Here is a 22,655-nt window from a genome sequence, read left to right as displayed (position 1 = left end):
TATGCACACTGTGGAATATTATTCAGCCATGAAAAGGAATACAATAATTTTATATGGGTTACAACATGGATAAACCATGAAGACGTTGTGCTAAGTGAAATAAGCTAGATGCAAAAGGATGAATAGTGTATGATTCCATTTATACAAGGCACTTAGTCAAATTTCATAGAGACGGAAAGTAGAATAGGGGTTACTAGCATCTGGAGACAGTGAGAAATGCAGAGTTATTGTTTAATGAATAAAATGTTTATGTTAGGGATAATAAACATGTTTTGATTATAGATAGTGGCAATGGTTACATAACACTGTAAGTGTATTTAATATCACTAAATTGAACTCTTATAGTTAACATGATAAATATGTTGTACATATTGTCACACAGTGAAAAAAAAAAAAGGAGAAAATGCCTTAAAATAAAGAGTGCTAGCATAGTTTAGACTTGGATTCTATCTATGGCCACTCCTTGCCTGGGGACAGTGTTTGGGGAGGGGAGTAAAGTTAATGGGTGGCCCCATCCAGGCTGCCAAAATGGTGAAAAACTGTTTCCCCAAAGAAACATCAAGAGGAAGATGAGGAAACAAAAGCAAATGTTTACTGCAGAATTATTTGAAGGGAGATTATTTTTCAGTATCCATGCACTATTAATCTCTTAAATTCTCAACTGCATTAACAGAAAAATGATTCAGCTGACCCCGGCAAACATAATTTGTATTTACCGATCTAAAATATCACTTGCCCTTGACAATTTGACATGCACCTCCCTAAGTCACTTAGAGTGAAGGACTTCTTCTTACAGAAGGAATAAAATCCTGCTCTCCCCCAAATTAGTGATTTCTGAAAAATTATATTTGAATTTAACAAAAACAGTATTCAGTACACTTTAGGCCTCACAATCCCTCTAAGATCTTATACTTGACCCAACTCACTCATTGGTGTCATCTACTTCCTCCATGTAGATTTTTAAGTTACAACCCTGGGCTGATGGTGAGTCGGCAAGCACGTGTGAGAAAGATCATGTTGTCTTAAGCAACTCTGATTCCAAGAGAAAGGAGTAATATGAGTATTCCAGTCCAGTCACCTGAAGAGAGATTCCTGAAGGGAGACCTTGCATCTTCAAAGCATTGGAGGTAGAAGGAAGATGGGCAGAAGGATGCCCAGAACCAACCTGGGTTCTGTCCTCTGCCTGTCACACTTTCAGGTCTTCTTGTAGTTCTTCTCTCACTTATTTTCTTCATAGCACTTATTACTCCTTGCAATGGTTGTATTTATTTCATTACTGTTTTTTTCCTCTCGTAGGGTGTGCCTAGAATAAGAGGGTTTTTTTTTTTTGTTTTTTGTTTTTTTTTTTGTTTTGTTTTGTTTTGTTTTTTTTTTTTTTTTTCTTGAAGTGTCTAATACAGTTTAGGCATACTTAGCTAGCACAAAATAGGTGGACTATAAATATTTGGTGAAAGAATAAATGCTCTTAAAAGTACCCTTAAAAGTTCACTTTCTTAAACTACCTCCAACACCTCCCTCCTCCACAAAATGAAAAATATGTTAGAGTCAGAGGGTTTCATATGGCACTCTCTACTGCCTTCTTTTATAGCAAATGAACAGATACAACAATAAATGTTACATTTGTTCACTTAGATATCTTTCCACTGAATTCTCAATTCTTCAAAAACAGTGAGTTGTGCAAACCCTTTCCATGAATATTTGTGGAAGGAATGAAGTAAAGCATGATTTGGGAAGTGAACTCTAAGTGAACAATAAAAAATAAACTTCAGGTAGAAGGTAATGCTTTTCTTCTCTTACTACCATCAAATTCAAGAAAGTACATTGGTTCTGATTTGTTGTCCTAGTTATTTAAGCTTTTTGCTTCCAGCAGAGAATATCTAGATTAAAAGATAAAGGTTGAGATAAAGATGGATTGTAGAATGCCAAAAATAATTGTTATTGCCCTTTGAACAGTTCCAGTATAGTAGGATCTAAATTAATCCTGGATTACTAATATTTATTGTCAATCATATGAGAGATAACACAAAGGCCATATTAAAATTTTTGATCCTTATAAACTTGCTTCCAAAGTTCAAGTAAGTTCAAGAATATATGGGTAAAAGAAACACAAACACATTTTTTAAAAAATGTTAAGAAAGCTGACTTTTCCCTAAGTTTAAAGAGGAATAAATTTAGCATTTAAAAAATATAGAAAATAAATATGTATATATATTCTTCAACATATATATGTGTATAGAGTTTAATATTTTGTACACTAATATTTGTACATTTTAATATATTTATTTTAATACTTAGTATCAATTATTAAATTTTTATTTTCTTATTTTCTTAAATGTTCTTTAAATTTACAATCACTGTTTATTATTTCAATATTTGCATTATTCATTTATTCAGTCCCTTATTGTAGGTCTTTTATATCTTAATAGACTGCAAGAAATGTCCAGAAATCTCTATTTTATTTGTGTTCCCACCATTTTTCAATGCGACTTTGAAGCTCCTCTTATCAAAAGATGCAAACTATTTCCCCACTGGTCTTTGATTAACAGAATGTGGTGGAAGTGCCTGCATCAGCTCTGAACCTACATACCCAGAAGACTTGCAGACTTCTACTTCCCACCTTGGAATCCTGAAAAGCCACTACCTAAGCAAATGTGAGCTACCCTTTTTGTGGTGGTTACACGGGATTAGATGAGAGACGTGGGGCCCAGATTCCTGATTGTCCCATGTGACAGCTGACAAACACCTGGGAGCAGGGCTGCCCAGCTAATGTCTGCTGACTGCAAATGAATGAACAAGCCCAGCCACATAGAGAAGAAATAGCCAGCTGGACCATAAACAAAGTTTTTAATAATTATATATTTATATGGTTTGCATTTTGTTTTGCTCTCATTTTTTAATGGGAATAGGACTGTTTTATGGTGGTAAAAGGTACATAATGAAAATTTACCACATTAACTGTTTTACCTGTACAACTCAGTGGCATTCAATGTTGTGCAATGCTCACTATTTCCAAAATTTTCCATTATTCCAAACAGAATCTCTATGCCATTAAGCAATAACTTTTGATTCTTCTTGTCCCCAGCTCCTGATAATCTCGATTTTACTTTCTGCCTATGTGAATTTTCCTGTTTTAGATACCCCACTTAAGTAGAATCACACAAGTATTTGTTCTTTTGTATTTGAATTACTTTACTTGGCATAATAGTTTCAAGGTTCATCCATGTTGTATTATGTATTAGACTTTTGTTTCTATTTATGGCTGAATAACATCCTGTGGTAGATAGATAGATAGATAGATATAGATGATAGATATAAAATGTGGTGTATATATGTATATATATTATTTATCTCTTCATTTGTTAATGGACACTTGAGTTGTTTCTACCTTTCGACTACTGTGAATAATACTGCTATGAACATTGGTACACAACTACCTGAGTGTCTGCTCAATTACTTTGGGTATATACCTAGAGGTTGAATTGCTGGGTCAAATGGTTATCCTATATTAAAGATTTTGAAGATTGCCAGATTTCTCCACAGTGACTACATCATTTTATATTCTCACCAGCAGTTCACAAAGATAATATTTTCTCCATATCCTTGCCAATACTTGTAATTTTCTATTTGTTTGGTACCAGCCATGCTAGTGAGTGTGAAGTGGTAGTATCTCACTGTGGACTTTGATTTGCATTTTCCCAATGACTAATGCTGTTGAACATTTTTTTATGTGGTTATTGATAATTTGTATATCTTCTTTGGAAAAAAATGTATATTCAAGTCTTTTGCTCACTTTTTAATTCAGTCTTTTTTGTTGTTACTGAGTTGTAGGAGCTCTTTACATATTCCAGATATGAATTTCTTTTTAGATATATGTTTTACAAATATTTTCTGTCATTTTATTGGTTTTCTTGATAGTGTTCTATTATTACGAAGAGTCAATGCTATTTTTTTTTTATTTTGATGAAGTCTAATTTATCCATTTTTAAATTACTTGTAGTTTTATTACCATACTTAGAGACCACTGCCAAATCTAATGTCATGACAAGATTTTTCTTATGTTTTCTTGTAAAAATATTGTAGTTGTAACTTTAAATTCAGTTATGTGACTCCTCTAAATAATTCTTGCAAAGCGTGCATTGCTTGGTGTGTGGCCATTGAAGTTTCTGTTCTATTATATTTGTGATCAGCCTGACAAGTGATTCTGTAAATGTCTGACTCCAAAATAGGAAAGAACATTAAAAAGATGCTGTCTCCTTAAGTCTGATAGATGCTTCTCAGAAATTCAGCTGCTGAGAGGCCTAAAACCAAGGCAAGCATTTGGGCAGCCTCCTCAGGGCCCTGCCAGACCAACCTAAACACACAACTTCAAACGTTTAGAGGAGAAGATCTCTACTGCCTGTCCTGGAACCAGACAGCAACTCCAAAATGTGGGATGCCAAGCCCACAGCCTTGAAGGGGCTAAGAAATGGGAGATGATAGTGCTTCTAGAATGAGCACGTTGGTCACTTACATGAGATCAGCAGCCTTTTCTTTCATTTAGCACTGCTCTGGTTGCTGTAAGTGTTGGATCAGGTTCCAGAACTCCAGTGAAATTGATTCAAATTACTCTTTTCAGCTCCGTGATTCATTTGGGGGAGGAATCAATTTCTCCATTGCATAGTAAAATTTCCTATGCTGCCATTGTGTGACATAATTCCTCTCACATTTCTTAATTAAACATTTTGAGATAACTGTTGATTCCCATGAAGTTGAAAGAAATAATACAGAGAAATCCCATGAATTTATTTATCCAGTTTTACCTTATGGTCGCATGTTCTACAATAGAAGTGCAAAACTACAATTTTGCATTGTAGTGCAAAATTGCAAGTGTAATATCAGCATTGGTACAGTCAAGATGAAGGACATTTCCATAATACAAGAATTACTCATGTTGTCTTCTAATAGCCACATCCACTTTCCTTTAGCTCTCAATCCTTCTGAACCCCTGGTAATGACTATTCTGTTCTCCATGTCTATAATTTTGTCATTTTACCATGTGACCATTATTCCATAATTCTCAACCTTAAAATAAGAATAATATTACTTACCTCCCAGTGTAACTTTACATAATATACTTTAAATTTATTTTAGTACTTATCTTGCACATAAGTTACTCTAATAAATGTCACTGTAATTATTGATACCATTATTACTATATGGTCAGAATCAAAGCCTTAAGGTATCAATATCAGGGATAATGTATTGTCATTGGAAAAAGTTAAAAAATATGGATTTGATTTTAACGTTTTCTTAACTTACTAGAAAGTATCCTCCATTATGTCATATTTCTAAATCTCACTTTCTCCACATTTAGAACAAAAATAAGAAAGTTATCTTACCTCCAATGTTTTTCTTGTGATTAAATGTGCAATGTTTATATAGACTGACCCAGTTAGCTTTCTTTCCCCTTTTATTACTCACTAATAAGGTATGAGAGTTGAAGGTTAAATCTATTGTCAACCTACGTTGTACCTGTTAGCAGAGGTAGACAGGTAAAAACATACTATACAATTATGGAAGGAAATTCTTACCCATCTTCCTCAATGGCAGAGGAGGACAACATTTTTAAAATACTTGTTCTACCTCTACTTGTTCTACTTTTTCTGGGAAAGCGAGTTGGTGTACCATCTTTGGAAGCTTATATGTTAAGCGTATCGAATTAGGCTATTCTTGCGTCGTTACAAAGAAATACCCGAGACTGGGTAATTTGTAAAGAAAAGAGGTTTAATTGACTCATGTTTCTGCAAGCTGTACAGAAAGCATGGTGCTGGTAGGTGTTTGGCTTCTAGAGAGGCCTCAGGAAGCTTTTACTCCTGGTGGAAAGCAAAGTAGGGAGAAGACGCATCACATGGCAAAAGCAGGAGAAAAAGACGGTGACTTGGGGGAGGTGCAACACACATTTGTTTAAATGACCAGAACTTAGGTGAGCTTAGAGAGCTCACCAAGAGGATGGCCCACACCATTCATGAGGAATCTGCCTTCATGATCCAAATACTTCTCACTTGGCCCGCCTCCAACATTCAGGGTGCATTTCGGCATGAAATTTGGGTGCAGACAAATATACAAATGATATCATTCCATCTCTGCCCCCTCTCAAATCTCATGTTCTTCTCACATTGAAAAATACAATCATGTCTTCCCAATAATCCTTCAAAATCTTAACTTGTTTTAATGTTAACTCCAAAGTCCAAAGTCTCATCTGAGACAAGGCAAGTCTCCTCCACCTATGAGTCTGCAAAATCACAAACTCCCCATATCACTTTCCTTAGTCTTAAAAAAAGATAACACACAGTGAGTACTCAGGAAATATCAACTCCTTTTTACCCCTGTACATACTGCTCAACTTGAATGTTGCATCTTCTGGGCCTTGCTCACTTTTGCTAATGTGTGGCTTGCTACAAAAACATGGATGATTTGTCTTTTCAGAAACCTTCCCTATATGCCTATCATGCTGGTATTTTTTTAAGCTAGTCTATCCCTGAAAATTCACAAACTCATACCTGCCTGTTGAAACTATGTGCTTGCTTCACATTCTAACTCAAGATCTGTGATAAAATATTTTTCACTCTCACTACCCACATCGTTTTACACATCTACACTGTTGTCTGTGAACTTTGCAAACAGAATACACTTATACGTAAACCTCTTTCACTAAACCGTGAACCCATAGAGTGCCAACCATTTACAATTAGTGTCAATGTGGAATTTAATTCTTAACGGATACTGGGTAAATTAAATTTTTTATCAAATAATGATCACTGCAACTGAATAGCAGATATGTTGACATTTCCTTTTAAAATGGAGTATATTTATCTCCATTACAGGGACTGTGTGCTCTAACCTTTGTAAACACTGTACATAGCATTGAACCATAAAGTAAACATTCATTAATCAATTGTGAGACCTTTCATAGTTTAATTGGTATTCTGATCAAAAGGAAATAAGAAAATGGGGGAACAAAGTTTTAGAGAAAAAGGGTAAGGAAAGAAGAAAGAAGGAAATCACAAAGATTCCTAGCCCTATGTAGCAAGCATATATCTAGCAGTTGCTGAATGGTTTTTTTGTTTGTTAGTTTCAGAAAAGAAATGGAATGCTACAGCATAGTCAGTTTTAAGAATAGGTTAAACAAAAACAATGAAAAAAAATTGTAAGAAAGCCTCGATTGCACATGAACAGAAAAATGTTGGAGAGAAACCATTGAAATAACTCACCAGTCCTCTTGTGCTGCTGCTTATCTGATTATCTGAGGTCAAGGGATCTGAAGACAACAAAGGAAATTAGGTCTTCCATAGTTCTCATTAAATGCTGGAGGAGTCTGACTACTGCTGAGCTGAGCACTTCAGCGGCTTTGGAAAAGGAAGTGTGGTTACTTATTTCACCACCTTCATTGTGCTGGAGGAAATAAGAAATAGCTCTGAGACTAATAATAACAGAAACAGCATCCACACCAGCGGAGCCCAGTTGCACTTCCTAAAGGCAGTATAAATAATTAAGTGTCTCTATCGGCAAGCCACTAGGAATAAAGGAAAAAGAGCTGCAATTGCTGATGTGGTTTCACCTTAGTTCTGCCCATGTTCCTTAACAGGAAAGGGAGTTGTAATGCCGATAATAAAATCTTAGAGCTGGAAAGAACATTTATTTGTCCGTTTATTCATTCATGTACTCAGCGATTATTGGGCACTTATCATAGTAGTCGTTATGTTACCTGCTGGGAGCTTGGATATCACCCACTTCTATGTCTTCATTCTTTGAGTGAAGAACCATCTACGTGGTGAGTCCAAAAGTGCACAAGAGGAAACCTGGCTTGTGCAAGCTCAGGGCTATAACTTAGTTTCCCAAGTCCACAGCAAAAAATATTTTCAATTATGCTCCACTTTCACTCTTAATAATGTGGCTTGTGAACTACTTGGTAAATGATTTAACTTTCTTGATTACATTAAGCACAAAAAGGAAGAGAAACATAATTACAACATTAAAATTGTTAAAGGTATCTCACCAAGGTGCTTCTTCTGAGAACTCCATGTCTCCATTGCCTATTTGAAACCTTTATTTTGCTTGGCCTCTGGATCCCACTGCCTTTGAATTTACCTCTTACCTGCTGACCATTCCTTCTTTTTTACTTTTTTGTGTATCCTCTCCATCTTTCTGACCTTTTTAATTTGAAAGCCCCAGGACTCAGCCCTTTGACCTCTCTTTTATATCAGTGAACACATCCTAGATTTACCCATCCAATGCCACAGTCTTCAATAACATCAAATTCTTCAGATGGCTCTCAAATTAATATATTTTGCTTTGACCTCCCTCTTTAATTCTACATGTATATCAGACAATTTGGCAGCTCCAGTGTGATGTTCCTCCAGAATCACCTTAACCTATGTAAAACAAACTACTCACTGTATCCCTCACCAAAAAAAAAAAAAAAAAAAAAAAAAAATCTATTTTTTATATACCTACCCATTCAGGAAAAGGAAACTTTCTTCTTTAATTTGCTCAGGTAAAACACTCTGAGTAACTGATTCCTCTAATTTCTCTATTCCCCATATTCAATCCGTCAGCAAATTTTACAACTGTAAGTTTGAAATAATATACACAGTGTCCAATCACTTCTCTCCAACTCTGTCACTGCCACTCTGGTCTAAGCACCATCTTGCCTCACCTGGATTATTGCTACAGTCTTCTTAGTGGGTTTTCTGCATTTCCTTTGCTCCCCTGCAGTCTATACTTCTCAGAGCAGCCTAAGTCACTCCTCTGGTCAAAATGCTCCAGTGGCTACACTCTGCACTCAATCAAAGCCCTAATTATTGTTAAAATGACCCATTGTCACCTGGACGCCTGCTACCTCTCAGGTCACATGCCCTATCCCCTATGCCTCCTCTAACTGTCCCTCTGCCACAGTTATTAAGTCTCTTGCTGTTCCTCAAACACAGTAAGCACACCCTCTCTTAGGGTATTGCATTATCTATTCCCACTGCATGGAGTGCTTTTTTTTGCTGTGCATGGTTTATCTTCATAGATATCTTTGCTAACACTAGTACCTTTTCATTCTCCGGCCCTTTCCTCTGCTTTCTCTTTGGCAACTTTCACCATCTGATCCATAGTGTTTTCTGTCTGTTTTTCCCTCAGGAACATAAGCACCATGAGACCAGGAATGTCACTTTCTTTATGTTTCCTTCTACATAAGTGCCTTGGCCTCAGAATTCTAGGCTTCTAATTTTAAAGAGGCCATTTTCCCCTCCAGCTTCAAAAAAGTTGCACTTTAAAATTGTCATATTTTGTGAACAAAGGAAAAAGATGAAAAAGTATGGGTCTAGAGTCAAGGCAATGGTGGAAGATAGAAAAGAAAGATGTTACGTTCTTTGGAGAAAAAGGTTGGTCTTGAAGAAAGAAAACAATGTGAATGTTGAATGAAGAACAATGCGAACACATGGACACAGGGAGGGGAGCACTACACACTGGGTTCAGTTGGGGGGAAATAGGGGAGGGATGGTGGGGGGTGGGGAGCTGGGGAGAGATAGCAAGGGGAGAGATGCCAGATGTAGGTGATAGGGAGGAAGGCAGCAAATCACACTGCCACGTGTGTACCTATGCAACAATCTTGCATATTCTTCACATGTACCCCAAAACCTTAAATGCAGTAAAATAAATAAATAAATAAATAAATAAAAACAATGTCTCAGAAAAGAGGACAATATTCCCATACAAATCTTTATAATTATTTCCATGAGGCTGCAGTTGAAATAATCAAGTGAAATGCCTCAGAATAAAGGCAGTCATGCCTGTTTGGCGTGGATCTAAGAGTAGAAACAGCAAGCAGGGTGTCTATTTGGGTAATGAGACAGGAGAAAGTGTTGGTAAACTGAAGGAAGAAAGCTGTTAATTTTCCCAGAGTCTGTTTAAGATGAAGTTCTGCTCCAATCAGTTAATTTTAAGAGGTTTTAGATTAATGTTTTTAAATATTTCAGCATGATGGATTTTGGGATTATTTGACATAAATAGTTCTTACAAAAAATGTAAATGTTATCTCAATAAATGTTTATAAAAAAGGATTTGGGAAAATTCAACAACTATTTATAATAAAACAAGCATATAATCACTAAAAAATTTTTTAAATTGATTTTAAAATAACTTATTTTAACATTCTTATCAAACTTTTAAGAAAATGCCAGACACCATGGCTCATGCTTACAATTCCAACTATTTGAGAGGCTGATGCAGGAGGATCGCTTGAGTCCAGGCGTTTGAGGCTGCAGTGAGCTGTGATGGCACCATTGCACTCTAGCCTGAGCAACATCACGAGACTTCATCTCTAAAAAACATACATAAATGGAAATAATAAGGATAATTGGTTTACCACTTTTGATAAAATTCCCTGGGAATTTTCTTCTAATGACATTAAATACACTAGAGTTACACCTACTTGAAGGCGTAATACAAAATAATTATTATCTATAGGCAATGTGACGAGAAAATGCGAGTCATCTGAAAACTATAAGAATCAACACAAAATATTCAAGGCAGTAGCTTTGTAAAGAATAATTACCCAGTTGTTTTCTCTACTTCAGCTATAACAGGATAAAAAAATTATGAATAAAGCTTAAGTCTAATAACAATAAAATTGATTTAAAGGAATACATAGCAATGCATTTACCAAAAAAAAATTGTTTAGGAATTCTATGGGGAAAATTCCAAGAAGAAATTATGGCTTGAGAAAATCTCATTAAGAACTCATATTGTAGAAAGTGAAGACTAAATATTGATATAATACCAGATCTTCTAAGGTTAATATACACATTAATGCATTTTTCCACAATGAGTATGTAATTATCCTATAGTGAACTGAAATACTTTAGAAATAGAAAAACTCATATCTAAATATTAGAAGTATTGAAACTATTTGAAAGGTTAGTCAACTGTTAATCATATGTCCCATGAATTGGTATAATGAATAGCTTACAAAAAAATTATACAGGAAAAATTGTGTAATAAAAATATCAGGGATAGGGCCAGGTGAAGTGGCTCACACCTGTAATCCCAGCACTTTGGGAAGTCGAGGCAGGCAGATCACAAGGTCAAGAGATTGAGACCATCCTGGCCAACATGGTGAAACTCCATCTCTACTAAAAATACAAAAGTTAGTTGGGCATAGTGATGTGAGCCTGTAGTCCCAGCTACTCAGGAGGCTGAGGCAAGAAAATCGCTTGAACCTCGGAGGCGGAGGTTGCAGTGAGCTGAGATTGCACCACTGTACTCTTGCCTGGTGACAGAGCAAGATTCCGTCTCAAAAAAATATATGTACACACACACACACGTGTGTATATGTGTGTATATGTGTGTATATATGTGTGTATATATGTGCACAAACATGCACACATACATGTACACATATACACATAATATATGTATATACGTATACATATATACATATACATGTATATGCACACATATATACATATATGCACATACATATATGTATGTGTGTATACATGTATACACAGACCAGCCTGGCCAATATGGTGAAACTATGTCTCTACTAAAAATACAATAATTAGTCAGGCGTGGTGGTGGACACCTGTAGTCCTAGCATCTTGGGAGGCTGAGGCAGTGTAATCACTTGAACCTGGCAGATGGAGGTTGCAGTGAGCTGAGCTCGCACCACTGCATTCCAGCCTGGGGGACAGAGTGACACTCCATCTAAAAAAAAAAAAAAAAGATGGGAGTTAAGCTCTGTCAAAACATTTCAATGAACATTTCCAAGAAGATGAGGGTAAAGCCTCTTGTAATATCATTTTAACTAGAAAGCTTTTATTAAATTTGCCTCTATCATTTACTGTTTTTGTCACTCTGAATGTGTTACTAAAATTCTCTGAGCTTCAGTTTGCTTATCTGTAAAGCAGTGATAAAAATGCTAGTTTTCATGTTTGCAAAGTGCCTAGAATTAAGGATATTAGTGTTTATCTCTCTTCACTGTGTGAAAGACCTGGTGCTACCCTGCCCTTGTAGCAGTGTTATATTTCAGAGGATATCGTCTGATTGGGCTTTCCCATCCCTAGTCTGTCTTTATAGTGCCCACTTTATTTTAGGAACTTGGTAAGTGTAATCTCTTGAAAGGGTGAATCACTACACAATATTTTCATTTCTAGAAATTATACACTGATCTTTTCTTATAAGTATAAATATACAAGGGTAAAAACTGTCTATTGCTATGTTGTCTGCAATGTGTACTTAAGTCACCCGTTCCAGTGCTTCTTTACGGTGAAGGCTGGCCACCTCACAACCATCCTAGCTACAACTTTAAAGACGAAAATGATTCATTACCAAGAATCTGTGTTAACAAAACAAAAACAAAAAGACAGAAAATAAAACAAAACAAAATACTAAGTATTATGGCACATCCCTGCTAAAAACCTTCAATGACACTGTTTTGGATTTAGACCATATAACTAATTAGCATCTGGGCCCTATTTTATCACAGCCTGGTAGATTCTCCCAAAAGACCTAGGACTTTTCTTACACAGAATCAAACACATGTATATTTCTTTGTGAGATTTTGTTCAACAATTTTTTTCCCACTTGGCATTAAGCTATTTGAGGGCAGAAACCATGTCTGTTTTTATTTCTACACTGTATCTTTGGCAAATAAAAAGCCTAACACATGGCATTCAGTAACTACTGTCTGAGTAAAAAAGCTCAAAAGAGGTTCATTTCAAGCCTGGCAAACAAGCTTCTCTCTTGCTCCATGCCTCACTTTTTTATCAAAGCATAGTCTTCCCTGAAAAGCTGTTTTTTACTAAACTATGCTATTTTTTATGACCCGAACCCTACAGATATTTCTTCATGTCATTGATTTATTATTTAACATATTCATATTGTAAATTTAACATATACATGTTGAGGGCAAAATATGTTCTTGGTATAATAGGAAATAACGTATAAGATTTTTTTTTTCATTCTCTGCTCATTTAAAACCATTTAACTAGAATATAAAAGCAGTGCGACATACGTGTATAATTACATGAATAATTATAGTGGGTTCCTTAGTGACACAGCAATATTAAATAAGAGTAATTTCATAAAGTATTTTCTAAATAAGCATACATTATTGACCCTGATTTATTCTAAGTGTCTGTAGTTTAAGAAAATTGAGATGAACATAGATGAAATGCTAAGCTAGCCAATTAATCTTTTAGAAAATAGAATTAGCAATGGTATGCAATCTGCCTTTAAAAATTATGAACCTTAGATGACTTTCAGAGTTCATTGCATGTGTAACTGCCTATGATCCTTCCAGAAATCAGTTATATGACCTTGGGTATATCCCCTTTTTTTGTCTTGTCTTGGTAAATTTTTAAGATTAGAAAATAGAATGATCAATAAGGCTTCTTCCAACTCCCTTATTCTTTACTGTATTTTCCCCCCTTACATATTTTAAAAACTTATTTTGGCTTTCAGTGGCTTCTGTGACTTAACATCCTTGTTTTGCTGGCATTGAGTCTAGACCCTTGAAGGGCTATGGGGGATGTGATATTGGCGTCATCTGAATGCTGACCAGCCTAGCTTTGTTGGTGGCACTATGACCTATCATTCATCTTGGCCACAAAAATTAATGAGCTGAGAGTGTTTTCATAATCAGATCCATTCTAAAGTAGTTTAATCCAAGTTAAATAATAAAGTTTTATATTACTTCAGTCAGGCTTGGGAGCAAATATATCCTGTTCAGTCACCATACAGAATAAGAAATTGGAGGAAAGATATTAACTGGTGATATGATATTTAGTCTACTGGAGTTGTAATAAAAGTGGTAACGAGTAAGCATCATTAAAACAAAGAATGTCACAGGGGTCGCTCAGCTACACCTTTGGGAAGATTCTCAGGCCGCAGACAATGATGAGGCATCACACCACCTTCCATGAATGGGCTCCAGAAATGTGTGATAATAAGCTTTATGGCAGATGTGCAAGTCTGTGCCAACAGTGATGAGTGGCTGACTTCTTTACCTCTATTATACTTCTAAATCCAAGAATGCAGACCCTGAAAATCTTCAGAAGAAGTTAAATATTTCCTCAAGATGCTTCCCAAGGACTCTATTGAAGACTTTTCATGTGCTGTAGTTCATGTAGCCTAAGGATACCTAGAGCGTGGTGACTAAGAATGAGCTGAGCTTACACTGCCTGGTTCCACAGTAGGGTAGGTTTACCTGTAATAAAAAGCACCTTGTAATAAAAAGCATTGATAATTTTACAGCAAAAACTTTCATAATAGGTGAGATAAAGACAAATGATAAAAAATTTCATATAAGTTCAGGCTTAGTTTTTCTGCCAAAAGGATTAGCAGCAAGCTAATACAAAACAAAACAAAACAAAACACACACCAAAACAAGCAAAATGGAAAGCTCTTAAAACAAGTTCTGTCTTACGTGAAATGCTTCATTGTAATAGCTCTTATCATTGTCATTATTTTTATTATTACAGAAATGGGGATCAGGGAACTTAATTAACATCTTCCTGGCCACAAATCTTGTATGTGGCCAGCTGGAATCCATATTCATATCTCTTGGACTTAAGTTCACCTTCTTCTTAGTGCACCACAAAGCTTTCCCTGTGGCAATTGAATTACCAGTGAAATGAAATTCAAATTCGAAACAATTCAGTTAGAATTTAGGTTTTCCTGTTTGGGAGGAATGAGGACATCTGAATCTGTAAAGTAAGAAATATTTTTATTGGTTAATTTAATTAAAAACACTGGATACACAATATAATTGATTACATTTTTGCATACTAACAATGAATGTGGAAAGCAAAATTACAAAGATCATATTGTTTACAAGCACTCCAAAGAAAATAACATACTTAGGAATAAACTTAAAAGATATACAGTCTTTATACTGAAAATTATAAGATGTTGTTAAATATGTTAAAGAAGACCTAAATAAGTGAAGAGATTTGTGTCATGATTTGGAAACTTAACATAGTAAAGATATCAATTCTCCACAAATTGATTCATAGATTTAGTGCAATTGTGTACAAAGACATGCTTACTCTAATATTTCTATGGAAAGGCATAGGCTTAAGGGTAGTTTAAACCATTCAGACAAAAAAGGTTGAAGTGGAAAGAATCACTCTACTGAATATTAAGACTTACTATATGACTATAGGTGTTAGACTATGTGGTTTTGGCAAAGGAATAGACACAAAGATCAATGGAGGAGAACAGAAAACCTAGAAATAGATCTACACAAATATACACAACTAATTTTTGACCGTCAAGCAAAGGCAATTCAATGAAAGAAACAAAACCACTTCACAAATAGTGCTGGGGCAATTGGGTATCCATAATAATAATGATCTACTTCTACACATCCCATTTACACAAAAATTAAGTCAAAATTTATAACAGAATTCAATGTAAAACATAAAATTTTTAAATTTCAAAGAAAATAAATGGGAGAAATCTTTTGTATCTATGACTAGGCAAAGAGTTCTCAGACTGGACCAAAAGCATGATAGATAAAAAGAAAAATTAATAAAATGTTTTCATCAAAATTAAAAATTTTCTTCAGCAAAAGCCCATATCAAAGAAATGAAAGACAAGCTACAATTTAAGGGAACATATTTGCAAATCAAATAACCAACAAAGGACTAACAGCCAGAATAAATAAAAAAAAATCTCAAAATTCCATGATAAAGAAAAATGAGCATTCAAATTAAATAATGGGCAAAGGACATGAAAAAGCATATCACTGAAGAGGACATACAGATAGCAAATAAAAGTACTTGAAAAGATGTTCAACATCATTAGCTATTAATCAAACCCAAATTAAAACCAAAATGAGTTATTACTCCATATCTATAAGAATCAAGTAAAAAGTTGACAGCACCTAATGATAATGAGAGTGTAGAGAAATAGGATCACTCATACACTGCTGGTGAGAATCTCAAATGTTATAGCCACTCTGGAGAACATTTCTGTAGTATAATTAAGCATGCAACTACCATACATCCCAACAACTGCATTTGTAGGCATTTATCCCAGAGAAATTAAAAACGTGGTCACACAAAAACTTGTAGGTGAATGTTTACAGAAGTTTTTTTCTTAACAGTCAAAACTTGGAAACAACCCAGATGTCTTTCAGACAATGAATGGTTGAACAACTGTGGTATACCTATACCATGGAACACAAATTACCAATAGAAAGTACAGACTATTAATGCGATGATTTCGATGGATTCCAGGGGTTTATGATGAGTAAAAAAAAGCCAATCCCAAAAGTTCACAAACAGTGTAAATCTGTTTATATAGCAGTCTTGAAATGACAAATATAGAAATGGAGAGCATATTGGTCTTCACCAGGGGTCAGGGATTGGGGGAGGCAGGGTGGAAGTGACAGTAGCTAAAAAAAAGGCGAGAACTTTGTGGTGGTGGAACTTTTCTGTTATAGTGACCATAAATTTCAATATTCTAATTGTGATATTGTCCTATAGTTTTATAACATGTATTATTTCTTACAACTGCATGTGTATCTATAATAATCTCAGAATTAAGCTTTTAATTAAAAACTACTCTATACTGGATATGATACTTGCTCCCAAACACTTAGATTTAAAATAGTGTGCTTTTTCAAATTTTTGATTAATTTATTCATATTTTTAAATTAAATTTTCCTTTAATTATAAGTGCAAACAATAAAATAGAACAGAAGAAAAGAATTTAAAACAATGCCTTTTAGTCCCACATTTCACCAGTCATCTCATTGACTTTCTTGTGTATTTCCCAGAACACATGCCCTCTTACTTATGTACATCACACATATACATAGAATCATTCACATTTGCATCTCACATTTTGATGGCCACCTGGTATTAAGTGCCATGTGTGCCTCATGATTTAGTTTATTGCTCCTGTTTTGATCAACATCCTTTTTCCTTCAGTTCCATTTTATTTTTATTATTTTATTTGTTTTTTAGTATTAGTATCCTTTATTAGTTGTTATATGAATCTCTGATGTGTCAAAATGTATAAAACCCTCCAAAACATCAATTTTATATGTTGATTTTAAAAATAAAATAAAATATAATTTATAAATGCAACATTGAATCACCTTGTAGCTTCACTGTTTTTATACTTGTGAAACTTCTCTCTAGAGTAAATTTGTAGAAAAAGAATTCTGGGAAAATTGATTTATACTTTTTTAATTTTGACAAACCTCAAGATTTAACATTCAGTAAGGTAAACCAAGTTGCTTTCCCACAAACTGTAGAAGACCTATAATGAACATCTTCAAAAGCTTCTGTGTTTGAGGCAGAAGACTAAGGATTTTAGGGAAGCATTGCATAGCAACTATTTTCTTCTCTGTTTGACTCTGCTGATAGATAACATGTAGGTGGACTACAGATTAAGCTTTATGCATCATCATTGAGTAATGGGAGAAGAAAGATAGCTGACTATTGGTCACACAAACATTGTGTGTCCTTAATGTGACTGTGTTTAGAGGGCATTTAAAGAGGTAATTAACATTAAATGAGATTAATAAAGTTAAGGTTGAAATACAATATGACCAGTGTCATTATAAGAAGAGAGACACCAATGACTTCCCTCTCTTCACTTACACACTGATGAAATACTATGTGAGGAGACAATGAGAAGAAGGCCATACACAAGCCTAGAAGAAAGCCCTCACCATAAACCAAATCTGCCAGCACTTTGTTCATGGATTTCTTGCTTCCAAAGCTGTGAGAAAATACATTTCTGTTGCTTAAGCCACATAGAGTTTGTGATATTTTGATATGGTTGCCATAGATGGCTAATACACCATTCTAAACTTGACAAAAGTGAGATCTAGAAATATTGAAACTTAAGTGGGCACACCCTTCTAGTTTGGTTTGTTTTTTAAGTTAAGATCAAAAGGAAGATGGTACAGTAGGAAGCACAGGAATCTCTCTTTCCATCCAGACAACAATCACACTGGCAGAATCTGTCTGATATAACTATTTGGGAAATTTGTAGTGTATTGAAAGCTTGCAATTTCCCAGGGAAGCCTTGGACAGTGGCAGCTACATATCCCCCACAATTAAACAACAACAAAAAGAAATTAACAGACATTGTCTCTAGAAAAATCCTCATGGTAGGTCTACTTGACACAGATATTAAAACAACTGTCTTAAAAATTCTCACAGAACTAAAGGAAGACATAAAGAAAGTCAACAAAATAATTTATGAAAAATAGAAATATCAAAAAATAGAAAACCTAAAAAGAAATAAAAAATAAATTTTGGGGATGAAAAATTTGCTTAAAACATTAAAAGGCAGATTTGGACAGGCAGATAAAATAATCAGTTCACTTGATGAAAGAACAGTGGAAATTATTGAGTCTGAAGTAATAAAAAGATTAAAAAAAGATGATGACAAGTAAACAGATTCTGGGGGACATATGGGACACCATCAAGTAGACTAACAAGCATGTTGTGGGAATCCCAGAGTAAGAAGAGATAAAGAAAAGGTAAGAGAAAATGTTTTAAAAAATAATATTAAAAACAACTTCCTACATTTGACAGCAGACATGAATATAAACATCTAAGAAGTTCAAGTTCAACAAGTTCCATGTGGATGATCTTAAAGAAACATACATCAAGACACATTATAGCCAAACTTTCAAAACACAAAAACAAAGAATCTTGAAAGCAGCAAGAGAGAAGTAGTTTGCTACATACAAGGGATCCTCAATAAGATTATCAGTAGATTTCTCATCAGAAACTCCAGAGGCCACAGGGCAGTGGGCCAATATACTCAAAGTGGTGGCAAAATTATCCTTTGTAAGTGAGGGAGAAATTAAGGCATTCCTAGATAAACCAAAGTTGCCATTAGACCTACCCTTCAAGAAATGCTTAAAGGAGTCCTGAAAGATGAGATGAAATGATGCTAAGAAATAACTTGAAGCTACCTAAAGAAATAACGATCTCAATAGAGATAATTATACAAGCAATTATAACAGCTAGTATTATTGTAAAAATGATTTCTAACTCCACTTATCATTTTCTATGTGATTTAAGAGACTAATGTAATTTAAACAACATTCATCTAAAGGCTAGTATTATTGTAACTTGGGTTTGTAACTTCATGTTTTGGTTTCTACATATATTAAGAGACTAACACATTTTTAAATTATTAGTTTATGTTTCTGGGCACGCAATATATAAAGATGTAATTTTGTGACATCAACTGAAAGAGTCAGAAACAATGCTGTAAAAGAGCAGAATTTTTTAATGTTATGGAAGTTAAGATGGCATAAATTTAGAGATATATACCAGCTTAAACACTTTACTGCAACAAATCTACTAAACACAAAAGACAGGGATGCAATGAGGGACAATAAAAACTATAAAGCATATAGTAAAATTATAAAAGTAAGCCCCTCTTTATCAGTAATTACTTTAAATGTGAATGAATTAAATACTCCAATAAGAATATAGAGATTGGGAGAATGAATAAAACACATGATCTAACTACATTCTTTCCATAAGAGACTTACCTTAGATCCAAGGATACAAACACATTAAAAATAAAAAGATGAAAAAGTATATTCCATGAACATAGTAACCAAAAAAAAGAGCAGGGATGGATATACTAATATTGGACAAAATAGACATTAAATCAAAAAAGTGTATGTAAAAGAAAGACATTATATATTAATAAAAAGTACAATACAGCAAGATGATATAACAATTGTAGACATTTGTGTACATAGTGGCAGACCATTAAAATACATAAAGCAAGAATAGAATTGAAGATTGAAATGGTTCTGAAATAATAGTTGGTGGCTATACCAATTACTGAGTATTAAGATCATCATCTCAATAATGTATAGGACAAACAGATATAAGATAAGTAAACAGAGGAATTAACCAACACAATAAATCAATTAGACCTAATAGGCATATGTGGAATACTCAACAACAACAGTATTATATATACATTCTTTTCAAATGCCCATGGAACACCTTCCAAGATAGATTATATGTTAGGCCATAAATTGAATCTCAATAGATTTTAAAAGATAAATAACATACAAAGTATCTTCTCTGACTACAACAGAATGAGGTTAGAAATTAATTACCAAAGTAAAATTGAAAAATGCATTAAACTGTGCAAATTAAACAACACACTCTTAATGAATAGATCAAAGAAGTAACAAAGGAAATCAGAGAATAGTTGGTGATGAATAAATATGAAAGCACAACATACTAAAACTTGTAGGATAAAGTGCTCAGGGGGATAATTTACTCCATAAATGCTTACATTAAAATACACCATGACTAAATGGGATTTATTCCCACAATGCAAAGATAGTTAAATATGTAAAAATTGGTAAATGTCACACACCAAATTAACAGAATAAAGGAAAAGAAAACATATGATCATCTCAGTTGTTATAGAAAAAATACTTGACAAAATTTAACAAACTTCCATGATAAAAACTTTCAACAAACTAGAAATGGAAGTAAACTACCTTAATATAATAGAAGCCATATGGAAAAATCCTATGACTACCATCATACTCAATGGTGAAAGACTGAAACCGTTTCCGCAAAGATTACTGAACTGTACATTGTAAAATAGTTAATATGGTAAATTTCATGTTATGTGTATTTTACCACAACATGAAAAAGTAGAAAAAAAGTATTTTTTCTGAACCCAGGTTATTTAACTTTTTTCCAATAACCAACTGCATTTTTCTGTTTTCACACTGCCAAAAGAACTGCCTCAGACTGGGTAATTTAAAATAAAAAAGGTTTAATTGGTTAACAATTTTGCATGAGTGGGGAGGCCTCAGGAAACTTACAATCATGGCAGAAGGTGAAGGGGAGGCAAGGCATCTTCACAAGGTGGTGGGAGGGAGAATGAATGCAGGAGGAGCTACCAAACACTTATAAAACATCAGATCTCCTGAGAACTTACTCATTATCACAAGAACAGCATGGGGAAAACCACCCACATGATTCAATTACCTCCACCTGGTCTCTCTTCTGACATGTGGGGATTACAGGGATTATGTGGTTTACAACTGAAGATGAGATTTTGGGTGGGCACACAGCCAAACCATAATCACTAACACTTTACCCTGATACTGGTTCCTACAAGACTGTTCTTACTACAGTATATTAATAACAATAATTATAGCTAAAGTTTAGCTGAACACTTACTAAGAACCAGACATACTAAATTTATGTTACTTGCAATAACAATTTGAAGCAGGTATTACTATTATTTCCACTTTATTGGTGAGAAACATGAGGAACAGTGATCAAATTAAGTTGTCCAAGGCCAGAAAATCAGTGAATAAAAAGTTGGGATCTTAACTTTTGTTCTAACTTGTGTTATTAAAAATGTGGTCCATGAATTTGCAAGACCATCATCACCTGTGAGCTTGTTAAAAACACAGACTTTTAAAGCTGGACCCCAGACCTACTGAATAGTATTTAAATTTTAACAAGTGTATTAGTCCGTTTTTACGCTGCTGATAAAGACATACCTGAGACTAGGTAGTTTATGTGGGAAAAAGGGTTTAACAGACTTACAATTCCACGTGGCTGAGGAGGTCTCACGATCATGGCGGGAAGCAAGGAGGAGCAAGTCACATCTTACATGGATGACAGCAGGCAAAGACAGAAAGTTGGTGCAAGGCAACTCTTCTGATTAAAACTATCAGATATCATGAGACATATTCACTATTTCAAGAAGAGCACGAGAAAGACCCATCCCTATGATTCAATCACCTCATACTAGTTTGCTTTCATGATGTGGGAATTGTGGTAGTTACAATTCACAATGAGATGTGAATGGGCACATACCTGAATGATATCAACAAGATACCATTATTTTAGGGAAGCATTTTTCTAAATAATGATCCTTTGCATCTTTGTTTCTTCCAACCTGGTAAGAAGAACAACTGGCCATCTCTGCAGTCATTTTTCACTTAAAAATAAAATACCATGATTCTGTGATCAAGCCCAGCTATGCCTAATGCCCACACACCATTGCTCCTTGACAGGCCTTTTCACTGTGCTTTTTCTTTTTTTCTCTTTTTTTTTTCTGCAGTTCCTAGGTGAAAATATTTTTTTTTGCTAATGACTTATTACTTTCTGTTTAATGTTTATTTTAGACTATAGAAATGATGTTAGACAAAAAGCAAATTCAAGTTTTTTTTTAAGTCAATTTCAAAATGGATCATAAAGCAGCAGAGACAACTCACAACATCAATAACACAACACATTTGGTCCAGGAACTGCTAACAAACCTACAGTGCAATGGTGGTTAAAGAAGTTTTGAAAAGAAGATGAGAGCCTTCAAGATGCGGAGCATAGTGAATAGCCATTGGAAGTTGACAACGACCAGTTGACAGCAATCGTAGACACTGATCCTTTTATGGGCACATGAGAAGTTGCTGAAGAACTCAATTTCAACCATTCTATGGTCATTTGGCATTTGAAGCAAATTAGAAAAGTGAAAAAGCTCAATAAGTGGGTACTTCATGAGCTGAGCAAAAATTTAAAAAATCGTCATTTGAAGTGCCATCTTCTCTTATTTTGCACAACAGCAACGGACCATTTTTCAATCAGATTGCG

Source organism: Cebus imitator, unplaced genomic scaffold, assembly GCF_001604975.1.
Source record: "Cebus imitator isolate Cc_AM_T3 unplaced genomic scaffold, Cebus_imitator-1.0 Scaffold13, whole genome shotgun sequence".
Classification (NCBI taxonomy): domain Eukaryota; kingdom Metazoa; phylum Chordata; class Mammalia; order Primates; family Cebidae; genus Cebus; species Cebus imitator.
This window is presented reverse-complemented; position numbering follows the sequence as displayed.